The sequence below is a fragment of the Castor canadensis genome, chromosome 17 (assembly GCF_047511655.1).
Source record: "Castor canadensis chromosome 17, mCasCan1.hap1v2, whole genome shotgun sequence".
NCBI lineage: Eukaryota > Metazoa > Chordata > Mammalia > Rodentia > Castoridae > Castor > Castor canadensis.
Window position 1 is genome coordinate 7,418,320 of NC_133402.1, and position 19,865 is coordinate 7,438,184.

At 45.0% G+C, this 19,865-nt stretch overlaps 1 non-coding gene across 1 annotated transcript; it reads right to left on the minus strand.

Moving 5' to 3' along the window:
• Positions 1-4,587: 4,587 nt before the first annotated feature.
• On the minus strand, positions 4,588-4,719 carry LOC141418709 (small nucleolar RNA SNORA51). The gene has a single exon (XR_012443363.1). It is a non-coding gene; the product is annotated as a small nucleolar RNA SNORA51 (small nucleolar RNA).
• Between the last annotated feature and the right edge of the window lie 15,146 nt (positions 4,720-19,865).

A 19,865-nucleotide genomic window follows, 5' to 3' on the forward strand; every position in this document is an offset into this window, starting at 1 on the left:
CACAAAAAAGGGCTGGTGGAGTGGCTAAAGTGGTAGAGTGCCTGCCTAGCAATTGTGGGGCCCTGAGTTCAAACTACAGTATTGGTGCACCCTCCCCCCCCACAGTACCCCTACATCTGTGCCAGGCACAATGATAAGCACTTTACGAACACTAATTCCACTCCACCTAGGAAAGACAAGCACCATTGCCAGTCCCATGGCTCAAATATCTGAGATGCTCTGGCTGGTTCCAAGGAGTTAAGTGTCTTGCCCAAAGTCACACAGCTGTGCCCCGTGAGCTGGGACTTAAATCAACACTCACACCAAAGCCAGTTTTCTGATTTGCCTGCAAAGCAAGGAATCTGCCCCATCATTGCACTTAATTACACTTTTACAAAAGTCATTGAAGTAAAGTTACTTTATGAGCAGTCCAGGGTTGGTATGTCTCCATAATGGATTGGTTTCAGATCCCCCACCCCATACCAAATCCTAAAATGCTCAAGTCTTTGATTTAAAAGGACATTGCATTTGCAAGGAACCTATGCCCATCCCCCTATATACTTAAAATCATCTCTAGATTATTTATAACTCCTAACACAATGCCAATAGATATTATACTGTATTTAGAGAATGACAGGAAAAAAGGCTGAACACGTACAATACTGGTGTAATCATTTTTTCTTTTTTCCTGAGTGTTTTCAAGCCAAGATGGGATGAATCTGTGGATGTGGAACCCAAGGATACACAGGACCCTTTCTCTGTTTTGTTTGTTTGGATTTTTTTTTCTTTTTTTCTTTTTTTTTGTGGGACTGGGGTTTGAACTCAGGACTTCACACTTGCAAGGCATGCACTCTACCACTGGAGCCACTTCTCCAGTCCATTTTGCTTTGGTTATTTTGAAGATGGGGGTCTTGAAAACTATTTCCTTGGGCTGACCTTGAACTGTGATCCTCCCAATTTCCCAAGTAGCTAGGATTACAGGCGTGAGTCACAGGCGCCCTGCACCTCTCCTTTTTTTATAGGCGAGAAAGTGGAAGGAGAGATGCTAAAGAACCCAACTGTTGGGAGCCCTGCATGCTCCAATCTTACACCTTTCAACTTGCAGCAGCTCCTGAAGGGAAAGGGGGAGGTAGCTGGCCTCCATGCCTCCACCAGTTCCCTGGCTGTTCCTCACCTCATGCTTGGAGAAAGAGCCAAAAAAACGGTGTAGGGGATTTATCCTTTCCTCCACAATTCCAGTGCACACAGGAAACGAGTTTCCCCTGAAGTCTCTCATGCCTTCAGTGTCTCATTTGGTTCTGTAAGAGACAATTGGAAGAAGGACAGTCTGCAGGTCACCCCCTTCTCCAAAACATCCCTCCTTCGTCTTCTCTCCCACAGCCCGTTTAGGTAGAGCTGCCATGTTGTGCACCTCCAAGGGACACCCACTTACGATTTCTTCTTTACTGTCATACCTGCTGCATTTGTGCGACACTGTGGCCACCATCTGGTCACCGAGACACGTGAGCTGAAAATGTAAGTAGCTAAGGGTGTGCACAGCGTGCTCTCAGTGTGGAAAAGCACACAGTGTGCGCACCTTCACCTTGGGGAAGACGGACGGCATGTGTGTAGAAGTATGCCAGATGTGTTTAGAGAAAGGTATAGAAGGATAGACACCAAACTGTGAGGGGTGTTTATCGAATGAGAGTGGGACTAGTGACAGCCATGGGATTAGTTTATTAAATGTATGCTCTTCGATATTGTTTTTATTTGCATTTATGTAAGTATGTACATATGTGTTTATTTATTTGTCTGTTTATTTCTTTATATTTTGAGACAGGGTCTTGCTAGTAGTTATGGAACCCGGAACTGGTAATCCTCCTGCCTCTGCCTCCCAAGTGTTGGCATCACAGTGTTCACCCCCATGCTAGCTTTTTCTTTCTTTCTTTCTTTCTTTCTTTCTTTGGCAGTAATGGGGTTTGAACTCAGGGCCTCATGCTTGCTAGGCAGGCTCTCTATGTACTGCTTGAGTCACTCCGCCAGCCAGTTTTATTTGTTTTGGCCATGACCCTATGTTATTTTCATCATCATTATATAAAGATAATGTTTTTAACTAGAAAACAGAGTTTGTTGGGAGAAACTGAAGGGAGGTGATCTCATGTTGGTGTCACATCTCCCGAACATTCAGGAGATGATGGATATTGAAGTCTTGTGAAGTCTAAGTAGCAAAGCGTCACAGGAAGGGAAGGGATTTTAGAAACCAGCAAATCTAGCTCCCCCACTTTGCAGGTGAGGAAACCACTCATCCCATAGAGGAGGCTCTGGGATTAGAAATCACATCTCCCTGGATCCAGGTGAACGCTGTCTTAGTCCTCCATAATTGCCATCACAAAGTCCCACAATTGGAATGGCTTAGAATGCAGAAACATAGCTCTCACAGGTGTGGAGGCAGAAGTCTGCAGTCAAGCTGTTGATGGCTTGAGAACTGGATTCTTTGCCATTTCCTGCCTCCTATAGTGCCAGCAATTCCTCGCATTCCTTGGCTTGGACACACATCACTTTAATTTCTGCCTCCTGTATCACATGGTATTCTCCTTGTCTGAGTTCCTATGTCTCTTCTTCTAAAGACACCAGTGTTTGGATTTAGGGCTTGTCCTAACTCAGCACAACCTCATTTTAAGTCTCATCTTAATTATATTGCAAAGATCAGTTTCCAAATAAGGTCCCATTCACAGGTATCAGAATCTATCTTTTCTGTTGACAAATTCAAACCAGGACATTGTTTCAACCATACCAAGATACCTCCTTGCTCTATGGTGGCTATTACTAACCACCACTTCTCACTTTTCCTTCTCATATCAAAGGCACTGTACCATATACCCATTATCTCATGTGATTCTCTCTAACTGTACACACAATTATTACCACTATTTTTCTGTGGGTTTTTTTTTTTCAGTCCTGGGATTTGAACTCAGGGTCTACACCTTGATCCACTCCACTGGCCCTTTTTTGTGATGGTGTTTTTCAAGATAAGGTCTCTTGAACTATTTGTCTGGGTTGGCTTCAAACCTTGATCCTCCTGATCTCTGCCTCCCGAGTAGCTAAGCTAGCAGGCATGAGCCACTGGCACCCGGCTATTATCACTATTTTTCTGATGAAACTGAGGCCAGGAGAGGAAAAGCAACCTGCCCAGGATCTCACATGGTTAGTATGGTAGAGGATTATTTCCAAAAGCCAGCCTGGAAAAATAGCTCTTGAGACCCTCTCTCAAGATAAAAGGACTGGAGGAGTGGCTCAAGGTGTAGGCTTTATTGAAAAAAAAAAGTTCAAGGATAGTCTTGGGCTACAGAGTAAGACCCTATCTTAAAAAAAAAAGGGGGGGGGGAGCCAGAATCTATTTCTTGTTCATACGAGCTTGCTCAGAACCTTGAGATAGCAACAATGAACAGGACAGGAGAAGGGAGGCCATGTGACCTGTAGGTGATCGGACTCCCACCTGCCTCTCTCTCTTTCAGGATGCTTGGTATTGAACCCTGCCATGTGCTGTGAGGAAGCCCAAGAAGCCAATTTCGTGGAGAGGCCCATGCAGAGAGGAACCAAGGCCCAGCCTCCACCAAGCATCACCTTCCATATGTCGGGTGGAGGACACTTCAGGTGAGCCACTCCTGGTCTTGGGGGCTTCCAGCAGAGGTCCCACATCAGGAGGCGAACAGACAGGTGGCTATGCTGATGTGTGAATCTGAATTTTGACCCACAGCATCTGTAGCATGATAACAGACTGCTTACGGTGCTAAGTTTTGGGGTACTTTGTTTTGCAGGCTTAACAACTGGAGCAGCTAGTAAGTGGGGAGCTAGGGTTGGAAGCTAGCAGGTCCCCTCCTGGTGGAATCCCAGTGTAATCAGCACACAGCAGACTCTCCTCCCCAAGGTCTGGGATCCTCACTAAATGCAAGAGCAATCATTCTCATTTGGAAAAAAAAAAAAATGAGAATTCAAAGCCAATTGTTCCCAGCATGTGTGAGAGCCTCTCTTGGTGACAGCTGTGGTTCTTTACACAAAAGAGAGCCACCAGCCCACTGATGTCAAATCCTACCATAAGTGAGAAAACCTGAGTTAACAGAGAAGCCAGGAGAAGTTGCATTCAGCTCCGGATCCTGCTGGTGCTCAGATCAAAAAGCCTCTCCTCTTTCCCTCCTGCCCTCCTCCCCTTCCCCCCCTCCTCCTTTTTCTTAAGTCTCCAAGGATCTGCCAAGCTAGGCATTATCTGTCTTATACCTAGAAGGCTCATGCCTTTCTTTACTTCAGCCTTAAACTGACAAACGAACAAATGCTAAACGGCTGGATGGGGTGGTTGTTTTTTTGTTTGTTTTTGTTTGTTTACCACAAATGGAGACAAAACTGCCTCTATGATAAGCCAAACTGTCCACCCACAGTCCCAGTGAAGCCCTGGAAATACCTGTCTAGGTAACCTTGAATAAACGTCTCAAATGATGATTTTGACCTAACCCTGAATTTCATCAGATACATATCAGGACTGATAAATCCAAGGTGGTGAAAGTGGGTAGTAGGATTTAACCTGATTTGTTGAATAATTGAGATGGGGTCTCACACTTTTTATTTTTTCCCATCCCATGTCTTCCCATTCACAATGGAGACTAGGCACAGGGCCTGGGCTGAGGTGTGTATGGGGCGGGTTTACTTTCCCTCCTCTTTCTGTACAATCAATGTAAGAACACAGCCTGTGGTAAGCATCAGGAGGCCAGGGTCTCACACTTTTGCCTAGGCTGGCCTTGAACCTTGACCATCCTGTCTTGTGGGGAGCCCATGGCCTCCCCCAGCAACTAGCTCAGGTGAGCCACAAAGCAGAGGTCTGATGGAGTCAATGGAGGGCAGCAGAAATGACTCATCCATTTCCTTTCTACCTTTATTTTTGGAGTTCTAATCCATCCCAGCAGAGAATGGGAAGGTAATGAAGGAAAGCTTCTTGCAGCATAGGCCATGCTCTGGAAGGCCCTGAGTTCAAATTCAGCCTGACCTACTTGTTAATCATAAGACATAGGCAAATCGCTGACCCATGTTCCCCAATCCGGATGCAGGGGTAATGTGACTTAGCAAGCCATGCAGTAAACAAAATTCCTGTCCCCTCTCTGCCCTCACGAATGGAATTTTTTCAGGAGCACTGGTGGTTCACACCTGTAATCCTAGCTACTCAGGAGGCAGAGATCAAGAGGATCAAGGTTTGAAGCCAGCCCAGGCAAATAGTTTGAGAGAACAAATAGCTTGAGAAACGGTGTATTCAGAAGACCTTGGTCCTTGTGTTCCAGTGTGGAACAGTCCAGGCAGAACGTGTGGATGTAAATGGGGTTTATTAAAAGTCAGGAAAGGAAACACAAAGGGAGCATGGTGGGCACAGGTGGAGTCCATCAGCAGAGAGCAGTGCTTTTCTTTTTCAGATGCTTTTAAAATCTACACTAACCCATGGCAAGGGCAGACCCAGGAGATTCCAACCCAATAATGAACAACTGGGGAGGGGCACAGGAGTTCCCAGCCAGGTTCTGGTGGTCTGGGCCATCCCAGGGCAACCTACACGAGCCCCAAACTTTTCCAACTCCTAGCCTGTCTCACTATCTGAAAAAAAAAAAAATCACAAAAAAGGGCTGGGGGAGTGGTTTAAGTGATAAGAAAAAATAAGTGAATGGGATTAGTGCCTTTCTAAAAGAGCCTGGAGGGTGCCTGGTGACTGTTCTACCAGGTGAGGATACTGCAGGAAAATGCCATTTATGAGGAACAGGCCTTCAGGGAACACCTAGTACCCCTGGTGCCTTGCTGTTGCACTTCCTGCCCCCAGAACTAAGTTTTCAGGAACTCAGAGCTGTATGCACCTCATCCATTCCCCTCTGTGCTCCTGATCCCTGAAAGGCCGTTGCTGGAGCTGGATGGTGGATTCCCTGTGTGTTGAGCCCCAGGGGCTGCTGTCCAGGGAGAAAGCTACAAAGCCCTGGTACTGGTTACCTTAGGCACGCAGAGAGGATTGTGGTTACTCTCTGTGAGGGTAAAGGAAGGGCTGGTGGAGTGGCTCAAGTAGTAGTAGAGTGCCTGCCTAGCAAGTATGAGGCCCTAAGTTCAAACCTCTGTGCCACCAAAAAATAAATAAAAATAAAATGAGAGTAAAGGAAAAGTGTAGACAAGTCTGGTACTGGAGTCAGAAGCTTCTACATGAAATTCTCCTAGTTTTTTTTTTTTTTTTTTAATTACAGTACAGGGGTTTGACCTCAGGGTCTCCACCAGCCCTTTTTTTGTGATGGGTTTTTTCAAGATAGGGTCTTGTGAACTATTTGCTCAGGTTGGTTTCAAGCTGTGACCCCCCCTGATTTCTGCTTGCTGAGTAGCAAGAAATACAGGTGTGAGCCACCAACACTCAGCCAAACCTCTCCCATTAAAGGAACCCCCTTTTCCTAGATATCTGGAACCAGGAACCGAAACTTCCCTAATTAAACTAATAAATGCAGCAGGACACCTGAAGCCCAAATTCCCTTTCTTTATCTTTTTTCTTCCTTTGGCAGTACTGGGGTTTGAGCTCAGGACCTCAAGCTTGCTAGGCAGGCGCTCTATCATTTGAAACACAACCCCACTCCTTTTTTGCTTTAGTTATTTTTTCAGATAGGGACTCCTGCTTTTTGCTTTGGGCAGCCTCAGATGGAGGTCCTCTTGCCTAAGACTCCCAAGTAGCTGGGATTACAGATGTGTACTACTGTACCCAGCCTAACCATTTTAAAGTGAATGATTGAGTGACCTTAGGACATTCAAAATGTGAAACCACCACCTCTATCAAGTTGCAGAAGGAAACCTGTATCCATTAATCAGTCATTCTCCATTCCCTCTCCCCAGTCCTTGAGAACTGCTCATCTACTCTGTGTATCTATGTGTTTATTCATGTTTCCTGTTAATGAGATCAGCCAGCACATGACTTTCCTTAAATTTTACAATCTTAGCCCCATGTGATAGTGGGTGCCTGTAATCCCAGCACTCGGGAGGCAGAAGCAGGAGGATCTCGAATTTGAAGCCGGTCTGAAGCCATCTGTGGGATGGGCCCGTAGCTCAGGGACAGAGCGCTTGCCTAGCATGCATGAGGCTCTCGGTTCCATCCAGAGCTGCAATTGACTTACTCTTGCCTGGTCCTTGTCCCAGCCCTGGAAGGTGGGTGATTCCAGTTGTCACTGAGGAGTGAAGCGAGAAGGAAGGCAGAGGAAGCAATGATGGGCGCGTTAAGGAGCATGTAACCGGCACCTGGGGCTCTTCGGAGAAACAGGTGGAGTCGTCCCCGCCGGACTAGACAGCGCCACCAGTGGACAGAGACGTGATGCAGGCCCTGGAAGGGGGAATTGCTGCAGCTGCAGGTGAGCTCAGGTGGACAAGGGCACGTGATTGCATCAACAGCCCCTTTGGCCACTTACCTGGTGCTTGAGTACCTTCCAGACATCAGCTCGCTGGATTCTCAGAACCACTTGAGAATCTTTCAGTCCTATGAAGGATTTCTGAATTTTTTTTTTTTGGCAGTTCTACCATTTGCGAGCCACTCCGCAAGCTTTTTTTTTTTTTTTTTTAGCGATACTAGGGTTTGAACCCAGGGCCTCATGCTTGCTAAACAGCAGCTCTTACTGCTTAAACCATTCCGACAGCCCAGGACAGTCCTAGGAAACAGGTGCCCATTTTACAGGTGGAGAGGCTGATGCAAATAGCTTGTCCAAGATCACACAATGGGTTCAAGTCCAGGAAGGTTGTGCTCCTCGTGTTCCTCACGACCATGCCATCCACAGATATTAAACACCAACTGCATCTCCACCACCAGTTAGGGTAGCCAGATGAAGCAAATAAAAATACAAGCTAAATTTCAATTTCATATCAACAATGCATAATCTTTTAGTGTGTGTTCGTAAAATATTGTGTGGGATGTACTTATACAGTAGGAACTTAATTGTCACTTATCTCAAATAACTGGATGTCTCCTCTTACCTGACAACCAGAGCTCTTCCTCCCCACCGTTTTCCCAGGGTGAGACTGGACCTGGTGGGAAGGGCCAGAGAAGCTGGTCTTGATTCTTTCCACATTTTATGGAGCTCAGTCTTTTCGTAACCTGGCTCTGTGATACTTAAGGGAGCACTAACTGCTTTAGCAAAAAACAAAAACAACAAAAACCCCTGACAAATCAGTGGCTTCACACAGTAGCAATTTACTTAAATTGCATGTAAAGCCCCAAATAGGTATTCCTGATGAGCAGGTGGCTCTCTTCCAATCCCTGATTCAGGGACCAAGGCACCTGCTATCTCATGGTTCTATCTTCTCCAGGGAGGTCTGTCCAAGAAAATGTTACTGGCTGGGTCTGAAAGACAGGTCCTTGCTTTCTTTTGCATTCCATTGGTCAGAACTTTAGTCACGTGGGCACCCATAACATCAAGGGATTCTGGGAAATGTAGTCCAGCACCTGCCAAGGACTGGACACAAAAGGCTTTTGACCAGCTCTCAAAAGTCCTGGGAGGGGCTGGTGGAATGGCTCAAGTGGTAATAGTACCTGCCTAGCAAGCGTGAAGCCCTGAGTTCAAGCCCCAGCGCCGCCAATAAATAAACAATTAAAAACAACAAAAACTCCTGGGAAGTCCTGTGTGATCTGGGTCTGACCTCACACTACACTTGTCACTTTATACATTCTGGGTTCACCGGACCCTGGAAATTCTTCAAAATGAAAACTACTTCCCAACGTAGGTTTTGCATTAAAATACCCATTCCTTTCTGCCCACCTGACTGGTTCCATCCTTTCCTTCAGTTCACGGTTTGGGGAATCATCTCTTCTTTGGTTTTTTATCGTGTTTTATTTTTTAGATAAGGTCTCATTATGTAGCCCAGGCTGGCCTGGAACTTGTGATCCTCCTGCCTCGGCAGACTCCTGAATGTTGGGAGCCCAGGAGAGCGGGGATCACCTCTTCTAAGAAGCCTTCCATGACTGTCAAAAGCAGACAGACCCCTCCCACTAGGAGCTATCGCAGACTTACATTTGTTTCCCTCGTAGATCTGAACAGTTTGCAATGCAACTTAATTGATTTATCTTCCATCTGCCCTGCTCAAGATCACACCCGAGTTCCTGTCTCGGGACCTGGCTCCTACTCCACGGTAGGAGCACCTTGAGTGTACTGAATAATTAAATTAATGAACTCAACATACTGATGTCATGTTTCTGTAGGCCTGACATGCACACATTATACTGTTTTCCAAATATTAATTAATGCAGTGCCTGAGGTGTCCCGGGGAGGGGGTGGGGGGAGGGGAGGTTGGCTGAGATGTGTTCCTAATCAGGAGCCAGGACACAAATAGAGCGAAATGATTTATGCTGGTCACGAGTGACTCAGCGTCTGGGAATAGAAGCAAACTCCAAAGCCTTCGCTCTAATTAGTCAAGGTAATTATTAGGCACAATAATGAGGTAGGAATGACCTCAACCAGGCTGTTTGGTAATCTCTGGAATTTAAGACCTGGGCTAATTTTACTTGAATGATGGCATTTATTGTGGCTTGCCACCCCCAAACCCTTCTTGCCTTTTCTGAATGATCAAACATTTGTCTAAAAATAATCTTTGTAAATAACAAATGCTTTTATTCACTCATTGTCAGGGTCTGGAGTCTGTCCCCAAATTTGTTTCCCTCTAATACAGTAATATTGTCCTTATTTTCATTTTTTTTTCTTTTTGATGATACTAGAGCTTGAACTCAGGCCCTTTCATTGAGATGCTCTGCCACTCAAGCCATGTCCTGAACCTCTTTTTTTATGTCTCATTAGGAAGTTCTCCCTTGAGCCAGGAGCTGGTGGCTTACGCCTGTAATCCTAGCTACTCAGGAGGCAGAGATCAGGAGGATGGCGGTTCAAAGCCAGCCCGGGTAAATAGTTTGAGAGACCCTATCTCAAAAAAACCCTTTACAAAAAGGGCTGGTAGAATGGTTCAAGGTGAAGGCCTGAGTTCAAGCCCCAGTACCAAAAGAAAATTGCAAAAAGAAGCAGCAGCTTAGGAGGAAGGAGTGGTGTACAGCGCTCTTTATGTGGGTTTATCTGAGGTCCTGCAATACTTTCAAAGATTTTCAACCTTTTCACCATCTAATCAATAATCTATTGGTGAATGAGAATTTAGGACCCAGCAGATTAGATGAAAATTATCTTTTCCTTGAGTCAGAGAGACATATAAATAAATAGATCCCTCTGTTCTACCGGAAAGATAGATAGAAAGGAAAAAAGAAAAAAGTGAAAAGAAGGGAAAGAAAAACTCTTCCCTTGGCTTATCTACATATCATCTATCTATCTATCAATCTCGCTCTCTATCATCATCTCTCTCCTCTATCTCTCTATCATCTATCTATCTATATCTATTTATCTATCATCCATCCATCTATCTTCTGTCATCTGTGGTGCTGCAGTTGTAACCCAGGAACTTGTGCATGTCAGCAAACTACCACTGAGCTGTATCCCCAGTTCCAGCCCCTCATCTATTTGTTTCTTTCTTTTTATTTTCACGGTACTGGAGTTTGAACTCAGAGTCTACACCTTGAGCCCCTCTGCCAGCCCTTTTTTGTGAAGGGTTTTTTTCAAGATAGGGTCTCTAAACTATTTTCCCAGACTGGCTTCATGATCCACTTTGATCTCCGCCTTCTGAGTAGCTAGGATTACAGGCGTGAACCACTGGTGCCTGGCTCTTTTTCTTTTCTTTCTTTTTAAATTTTTTGCTGTACTGGGTTTGAACTCAGTGCTTCCTAGGCAGATGCTCTACCACTTGAGCCACACCCCAGCCCTTTCTGCTTTAGTTATTTTTGGGGCAGGGTCTCACTTTTATGCCTGTGCTAGCCGGACCATGATTCTCCTATTTATGCTTCCCATGTAGCTGGGATACAGGCCACTGTGTACAGCTTTTTATTGGTTGAGATGGGGTCTTGAAAACTTTTTGCCAGAGCTGGCCTCGAACTTCCATTCTCCTGATCATCCTCTCCCTAGTAGGTGTGATTACAAATGTGAGCCACCATGATGAGCCTTCTTTATGTATTTCTTGGATCCATCTTTATTTTGCCTCTGATGTGAGCAGGGCTTCATGCACCAGGCTAGGAACAAAAGGAACAAAACACAATTATCCCCTGAAAAAAAAAAAACTCTCTGTGTTGTTGGCAGTGTGAGGAGAATTCACAGAACATTAGTCATTTCTTTATCTTAGTCTGATTTCTTATTCTGCGGGACGCACAGCCTCACATGAGATTACGCATTTAACCCTCAAAACAGTCCTATGAGCAATGCATTCTACTTACTACCATCCCCATTTTACAGATGAGGAAACTGAGGCACAGGGGCTTGAGTGACTTTGCCCACGATCTCACAGCAGGCGGTTAGATGATGGTGGCAGAGTTAGACCCCAGGGAGTTGATAGAGCCTTGTTCTTAGTCTGCCACACTAGAATCATTGATTGTCTGGAAAGGCCCCCAAATTCCCTGATACTGTTCATACTTCTAAATAGTCACTCAACAAACATTTGTGGGGCACTTGCTGTCAGTCTGCAGGTCTCAGTGACAGATACGGAGATGAATCAGAGTAAATCCTTGCCTTTGAGTCAGATGGAGAGCTTGGGGAATGAGTAAGACCTTGGAGTAAGACCCTCGAGTCAAATCTCGGCTTGGGCAATCACGAGGTTGCAGATTTGGCTAACAAAAATACACATGACCTAGTTACATGTGAATTTCAAAGGAACAACAACCTTTTGGTATGCTTCATGACATATTTTATTTTGCGGGGACTTATACATGTCAGGCAAGTGCTCTCCCACTGTTCCACACAACCCCAACTCCTTCTTGTATTTTATTCTTCTGCAGACTCTTCAGGGAATTGCTGTGCGGCCTTGGGTACATCTCTCAACCTCTCTAGTCCCAGAATTCTTGTATTCAGAATGAAAATGATAATCCCATTTCAGGGAGGTTGCTTTGAGGAGTAAGTGAAAATGTTTATAAAGCACTTGGAAGCCGGGCACTAGTGGCTCACACCAGTAATCCTAGCTACTTGGGAGGCAGAGATCAGGAGGATTGAAGTTTGAGGCTAGCCCAGGCAAATTGCTTGCAAGACCCCATATCAAATAAATAAATAAATAAGTAACCAGAGCAAAATGTATGGGAGGTGTGGCTTGAGCAGTAGAGCTCCTGCTTTGCAAGTGTGTTTTTACAGCAAAGTTCTGAGTTCAAATCCCAGTCCCATCCCCCAGAAAGCACTTGGAATGCTGCACGGCCTACTCTGTGGTCCTCTTCTCCTGGAAGGACAGCTCATTTTTTTTCTTTTTTGTGGTACTGTGTCTTGAACTCAGGGCCTCATGCTTGCTAGTTAGGTGCTATACCACTTGAACCACTCCACTAACCCTTTTTTATGTTGGATATTTTCGAGATAGGATCTTGAGAACTATTTTCTCAGATTGGCTTTGAACCACGATCCTCCTGATCTCTGCTTCCTGAGTAGCTGGGATTACAGGCATAAGCCACCGGTGCCTGGCTAGGCAGCCCGTTTTTAACGTAGATGCGTGCTACCTGGGCTAGAGGGGTTTTTTAAAATCAGTTCCAGCCACCGCCTGTAGAAGACACTAAAGCTGCTCTGGTAGTTAGAGGGAGCTGGGATAGGTGTGGAAGCAGAAGCTGCTGAATGGGCAGGGTACAGCAGGTGTCTCGGGAGTCTGTCCTCCATCTGACCCCCTCTGTTGCCTCCCTCACACCTTCCCCAGATCAGGCACCACTTCCCCCTCTCACACACATCTGCACAACCACAAGAACCTTCTCCCTGGGCTCCCAGCGTCCGCGTAAAAATGAGCAACAAAATTTTGCTTCTGTTTTTTGTTTTCAAGACAGAGTCTCACTATGTAGCTCAAGCTAGCCTGGAACTCACAATCCTCCTCCTTTAGCCTCCTGAGCGCTGGGTGTACAAGTCTGTGCCACCACAGATGGCCTGCCATAATAAAACAAAACCATTTACAAATGCAGCGGGACGACAACCATGACCCCAGCTTCAGAGGCAGCGCATGGACTCCCAGCTAACCCAGGCTCTCCCACTCCCCAGCTGCTGGAATTTAACATTTCCTCCTCCAGGGACTTTTTTTTTTTTTCTGTCATTTTGAAAAATGTCAGTTTCCAGGACAGGATAAGCTGACTTTTCATCAGTCCCCCGCCATAGCCCTATTGTTTATTGTGGCCGAAACTCTATCCCAAGATTCCTGTAGGGCTTTGCACAGAATCTAGAGTTCTGGTGCTAAAACCAAGTTTAGAGAATTAAGAGAAAAGACGCAGAAGGAAGGAAGGGAGGGAGGGAGGGAAGGATGAGAGAGAAATAAGTGAGGAAGGGAGGAAGGGGAGCAAGAGAGAAAGGGAGAGAAGAAAGGAAAAAGAAAGGAAAAAAAGGAAAAGAGAAAAAGGAAAAGGCGAGGAGGCAAGAGTAAGAACAACAACAAAAAAAGATCAAAAGAGATAAAGAGAAATAGAAAGAAAGATGAGTAAGAAAGAGAAAGAATGAAAGAAATAAAAAGACAGAAAGGACAAACAAAAAAGCCAACCTCTCTCTTGTAAAGCCTGCAAATGTTGGTTTCCAAAATCACCCTCACTGCTGTGAACTCCAGGCTTAGGGTCCTGGAGCCAAGAATATGGCTCTTTCTTTTTGGAATTGACTCAGTCTCAGCCTCAATGCACACTTTGATGGGAAGAGGGGGTCACAAGGTTTTTTTAATTTCTTTTTTTTTGGTGGTGCTGGGGTTTGAACTCAGGGCCTCACACTTGCTAGGCAGGCATTCTGCCACTTAAGCCACTTTGATTTTGGAGATAGGGTCTCTCTTTTTTGCCTGGGCTGGCCTGGAACTGTAATCCTCCTGATCTCTTCCTCCTAAGTACCCAGGCGTGAGCCACCAGCACCCAGCTCAAATGTAGTTTCTAAGGTGCCAAGTTTGGGGTGATTTTCTCCCGCTTACTGTGTCAAGCTCCTCTGTGTTTGTGCTGCAGCAGCTTCCCAGGGCTCTGCACCATTGCACGCTTGTGTTCCAGTGTTTTCTCTGCCACATAAAGTCCCGTATCATCTGGCCAGCTGAGTCTCCTGCTGAGTCTTCCATCACCCTATCTCCTTACTCATAGGTCTTGGCATTGATGTGGAGCATAGTCACAGGCTAAAACAAAGTCAGACTTTCTTTTTAGCAGTCATTGAAATTGCCTAAGATTTATCAAAGCCAAAGTCTCAGTTTTGCATGGTGGTGCACACCTGTAATCCTAGCACTTGGGAGACTAAAGCAGGAAGATCTGGAGTTGCAGGCCAGCCTGAGCTATTTAGTAGCTTGATCCAACCAAACAAAAACAAAACAAAAGAAGAAGAAGAAAAAAGTTCTCCCTAAATACGGGACTCAGGCCTAAACATGATGTCCAGAATCAAAAGGGAAGGCCAGTTAGCAGGCAAACCACTTACTGAGAGTAGACTCGCTCCTGTTCGCCCTCCGCCCAGCCAGCAGCTTCTCTGGCCACCTGACAGCCACAGCTAGGCTCACTTTCATCCTGGGCAGTTTTCTTGGTGATAAAATCAGAATAGTCTGTGTCCTTACAGCCAGAAGCAAGAACACTTGTGTGTGTGTGTGTTTAAAGTGGCTCAAATTATCATGGATTGGTTTTCAATATACATTAAGTTTAGGACGGTTGTAGATTTGTAGCAAGGTGACTAAGGCAGTACAGAGTTTCCATAAACCCCAGGTCCAGCTTTCCTTATGATTTTTCCTGTATTATAAACAGCATACAGGATTACTGTGTATTGTCACAATTACTAAACCAGTATTGTTACAGCCTTATTGACAAATGTCTGTTCAGCAGACAAATGTCTGTTGAAATTTTGTTAGTTTTTGTGTGTGTGTGTATGGTGCTGGGGTTTGAACTCATGGCTTTGCCCTTGCTGGGCAGGCACTGGAGCCATGTCTCCAGTCCAAGATTTTGTTAGCTTAAGCTAATGTTCTGTTTGTGGGCCAGCATCCCATCCAGGACACATTTCATGGAGACTTGTCTCCTGAGCTGTCTCTTGGCTGGATAGTTTTTGTGTATTTGTTTTTGCTTTTGGTGCTGGGGGTGGAGCTCAAGGTTTTGCACATGATAAGATCAGCTCCTGTTTTGCTTTATTTTAATGAAGATGTAATTCACATTCTATAATCTCTACCCTTTTACAGTGTGCAGCCAACCCAGTATGGTAGTGCACATCTGTAATCCCAGTACTCAGGAGGCCAAAGCAGGAGGCTTGAGAGTTGGAGGCCAGCCTGGGCCACATAGTAAGACCCTGTCTCATAAAACAGAAATCTTAAAAAAAAATTAAAGGGCTTATATATAATAAAATTATTGGAGGGGGTAAATTTAAGATATATTATAAGCAACTTCCATGTGCATTTCCACCATGATGTGACACAGCCTAGAGGGCCCTTACCAAAGGACAAATAGATGGAGCCACCTGCTCTTGGCCTTTCATCTTCCAATACTGTGAGCTAAATAAACCTCTTTCTTTATAGGTTAGCTGGCCTCAGGCTAACCTCTGTTGGTTACCAAAAGCCTACACCTTCATGGTAATAGATAAAGACTAATACATGATCCATAATTTTGATAGCACTGACTTAAAGAAACACTGTTGTAATATTTGAAAACAATTTTGAGGGAGCAGGGGATAAAGGAGATTGATGGAGGGGTGAATTCAACGATGATATATTGTAAGCACTTTTGTAAATATCACAATGTATCCCCCGGTACAACAATAATATGATAATAAAAAAGTAAAATTCTTGCTGGACATAGTGACAAATGCCTGTAATCCCAGGACTCAGGAGGCTGAGACAGGAGGATTGAGAGTTCAAGGCTAACCTGGGTTACATAGTGAATTCCAGGCCAACCTAACCTAAGCAGTGAGATCCTGTGTCAAAAAAGCAAAACCCAAAACAAAACAGAAAAAACAATGACAGTGTGCAGTGTCAAGTTTGGGGTGATTCTCTTCCAGTCTCTGTGTCAACATCCTCCGTGTTTCAGCTGCAGCAGCGTCCCAGGGCTCTGCACCATTGCACTTTTGCGTTCCAGCGTCTTGGCTGTCACTGAAGCCCGGTGGGGTTTGGTATACTGACCAGGTCATGCACCTGTCTCCCCTACCTAATCCCGAACATGCTCCTGACCACTACGGGAAATCACACACCTATGTGAAAGGACATGATTGCGACAGGTTTAGCATATCATTTTACTCCAATTATATTTTTAATTCTAGAATCAGGCAACATCTCATTCTATAAAATAGAACGAGTGCTCTGATGAGCTGAGAAGACCCCATTACTTGAGATAGGCAAATGCTCTACCTCTGAGCTCCATCTCCAGCCCAAGAGGTTAGTTTTATAGACAGAAAAGAACTGAGAAAAGCAGACTGGTCATTTCACTTTTTGATGTATTGGGATTTGAACTCAGTGCTCTACCACTTGAGCCATGTCCCCAGCTCCAAAACAAAAAACAACAACAAAGAACAACCAAGGGCTGATGCAGTAGTGAGCACCTGTAGTTCCACCTACTCAGAAGTGGAGATCAGGAAGATTAAGATTCTTAGGTCAGCACAGGCAAAATGTTAGCCAGCCCCCAACTCAACAAATAAGTCAGATATGATGGTTCATGTCTGTAATCCCTCCTATGGGCTGTAGGTAGGACTGCATGCAAAAAACATTGGAGACTCTATCACAAAAATAACTGACACAAAAAAAGGCCAGGGAGCATGGCACAAGTGGTAGAGCACTTGCCTAGCATACACAAGGCCCTGGGTTTGATCTCCCGCACCTGAAAAGGAAAGAAAAGGAAAAGAAAGCAAAAGAGAAGAAAGGAGAGGAAAGGAGAGGAGAGAAAAGGAAAAGAAAAACACCCTACTTAATATCCAGTGCTAGCAAAGATGTAAAATTTACAAGTTCACATTCAGAGCCTTAAAACATGACCCTCTATTTCACCAACTCTACATTTAGATTTTTTCTTTGTTGGACTGGTATTGAACCCAGGGCCTAATTCATGCTAGATTAGTGCTCTACCACTTGAGCCACACCCTCAGCCAATTATTTAGAATTTTTTAGAGAATAAATATGTATGTAAAAATTTGGCCAAAGCTGGGTGCCAGTGGCTCAGCCTATAATTCCAGCTACTTGGGAGGCAGAGATCAGGAGGATTGCGGTTAGAGGGCAACCCTACCAAATAGGGTCTTGAGACCCTATCTCGAAAAAAATCCATCACAGAAAAGGGCTGGTGGAGTGGCTCAAGGTGTAGGCCCTGAGTTCAAGCCCCAGTACTGCAAAGAGAGACAGAAACCAAGAGAGAGAGAGAGAGAGACAGAGATTTGGCCAAAGAATCATCACCATGTTACATGTAGAACATAAAAACTGAAAATAGCTCAGTACCCCAAATATAAAATTAGTTTTAATATTGATAATGCAACTCCACAATCCAATCCCAAACAGCCATTTCAAGATATGTAAACACACAAAAAGACAGCCACCACCTATGAAGTGGAAAAAAATCAAAGAAGAAAGATAAAGAACAGAGGACATGGCTCAGCCATGGAGAGAGGGCTTAGCACAGCCCTGTGTTCAAACCCAGTACCAAAGAACAGCGTGTGTAGGAAAAGCCTCACTTTGTAACACAAACATACACACGTGTGTACATAGTAGAAGGGCTACATTTGAGAATGTCAGTGCCAGCACTCAGGAGGCTGAGGCAGCAGGAATATGAATTCAAGGCCAGCCTGGGCCACACAGCAAGACCGTCTCAAAATAAAAACAGAACAAATAAAGGACTGGTGGAGGGGCTCAAGTGATAGGGAGGCTACTTAGCAAGCATGAGGCTCTGAGTTCAAACTACAGTACTACCAAAACAAAAAGTTGCATTTTGGGGGGGGGCATTGGGCCAATTGTACAATTAACATGAATCTGTACAATTAACATGACTTGATCTTGTAATAGGAAAAAATTAGTTTTAAATTTAACAGTTATTTTTGACAGTGTGCTAAATGGTGTGATTTCCATGCGCTTACCCAGCTAGGTGAACTTTGGAATCATTGAGCTACCAGATGCTGGTGATTGTATCTGTACCAACTAGAGTCCCCGAAGAAGAAAGATGGTCACTTGCACTAGGTGACTTTATTTTCTTTTGTTCTTTTGAGACAGGGTCTCACTATATAGTTGAGGCTGGCCTTCATCTCTCTCTGCAGCCCACGGTAGCTTTGAACTCATGATTCTCCTACTTCAGTGTCCTGAGAGCTGGAACTATGGGCGTGAACCACCATGCGCAGCTGCATCAGGTGATTTGAGGAGGGTATCAGGAATACGGTGATGCTCTGAGGACAATGACAGCTTAGTTTCCACTCCTAGGATGGAAAGGTGCTCAGCAGAACTCAGAATAGTAGCCCTATGGGAAGGGCCTGGATCCAGGTAGACGGGGTACAGAATGGGGTGGGGAATTGATACCCCAACTCACATTCTGTCTTCCCTCTGACCTCCATCTAGGGTCTCCATTGGCTGGGCCTGGCAGAAACTAGAAGGCAACACAGTCTGTGGAAGTATGTCACATGGATCCCTGGGACCAAGAGCGAAGTGGGGAAGGCACAGACTTGATGGATGGATGGATGGATGGGGGACAGCCCACATCTGGCCTTGGGGGGGGGTTGTTTAACCTCAACTGTCATAAGAAATATATTTGATCTTTTTTTTTCTTTTTTTTGAACTTAGAGCCTACACCTTGGGCCACTTCACCAGCCCATTCTTGGTGTTGGGTTTTTTTGATATGGTCTCATGAACTACATACTTGGGCTACCTTTGACCCACGATCCTCCAGATCTCTGCCTCCTGAGTCGCTAGGATTACAGGCATGAGCCACCTGCACCCGGCTATATTTGATCTTTATTTCTACTTGTCACAGCTTCTAAAACTCTTTTATTGGGGTGGGGGTGTGGCAAAGGGCTGACCTAACAAGGGCACCCTCTTCTAGGATCACACCTGAGTTTATGCTACTTAGGTGACTTAAAATGGTGCCCTTAAATGGCCACTGGAGGGGGCTGCTCACCAGTGAGGCGCATCTATGGAGGGTGGGAACTTTCAGCCCGTGCACTGACCTGGGAAGGAGAGAAGGAGAGAGGGGAGCTGGAGACTGAGCTCCACAAACTCTTTCTTTGTGAGGCTGGGAATGAAACCCAGGCCTTCATACCGGTGAGGCCAGGGCTGCACCACTGATCCACAAGCCCCCTGTACCATCATGCTTAGCTGCAAAAACTTTTCCTTTTTTCTTTTTTGGTGGGATGGGGATTGAATTCAGAGCTTCATACTTGCAAAGCAGGCACTCTACTGCTTGAGCCACACCTCTAGTCCATTTTGGTGTGGTTATTTTGGAGATGGGGGCATGGGTCTCACAAACTATTTCCCCGGGCGGGCCTTGATCCCAGATCCTCCCAATGTCAACCTCCCAAGTAGCTAAGATTGCAGATATTAGCCACCGAAGCCTAGCTGCTACAAAAACTTGCTCAAAGAGATTTGATGAGCTAAAGGGTGGGTGCACACATCTAGGTGCTGGGGGGGTGTGTGCTCTGAGGGTCTCTTCCATGTGACCATCCCTGAATTATATCATTTAGTTATTTATAATATATTTTATATATTTATATAAAATATATAAAAATAGGTTTATATTATATATTTATTATTCTATTTATATAAAATATATTTATAATGTATATATATTTATTATTCATTCATTTTTTTCCCCCAGTACTAGAGATTGAACCTTGCATCTCACACCTGCTACTCTACCACTTGAGCCATGCCTCCAGCCCTGGAAGCCAGGCTTCTATAAC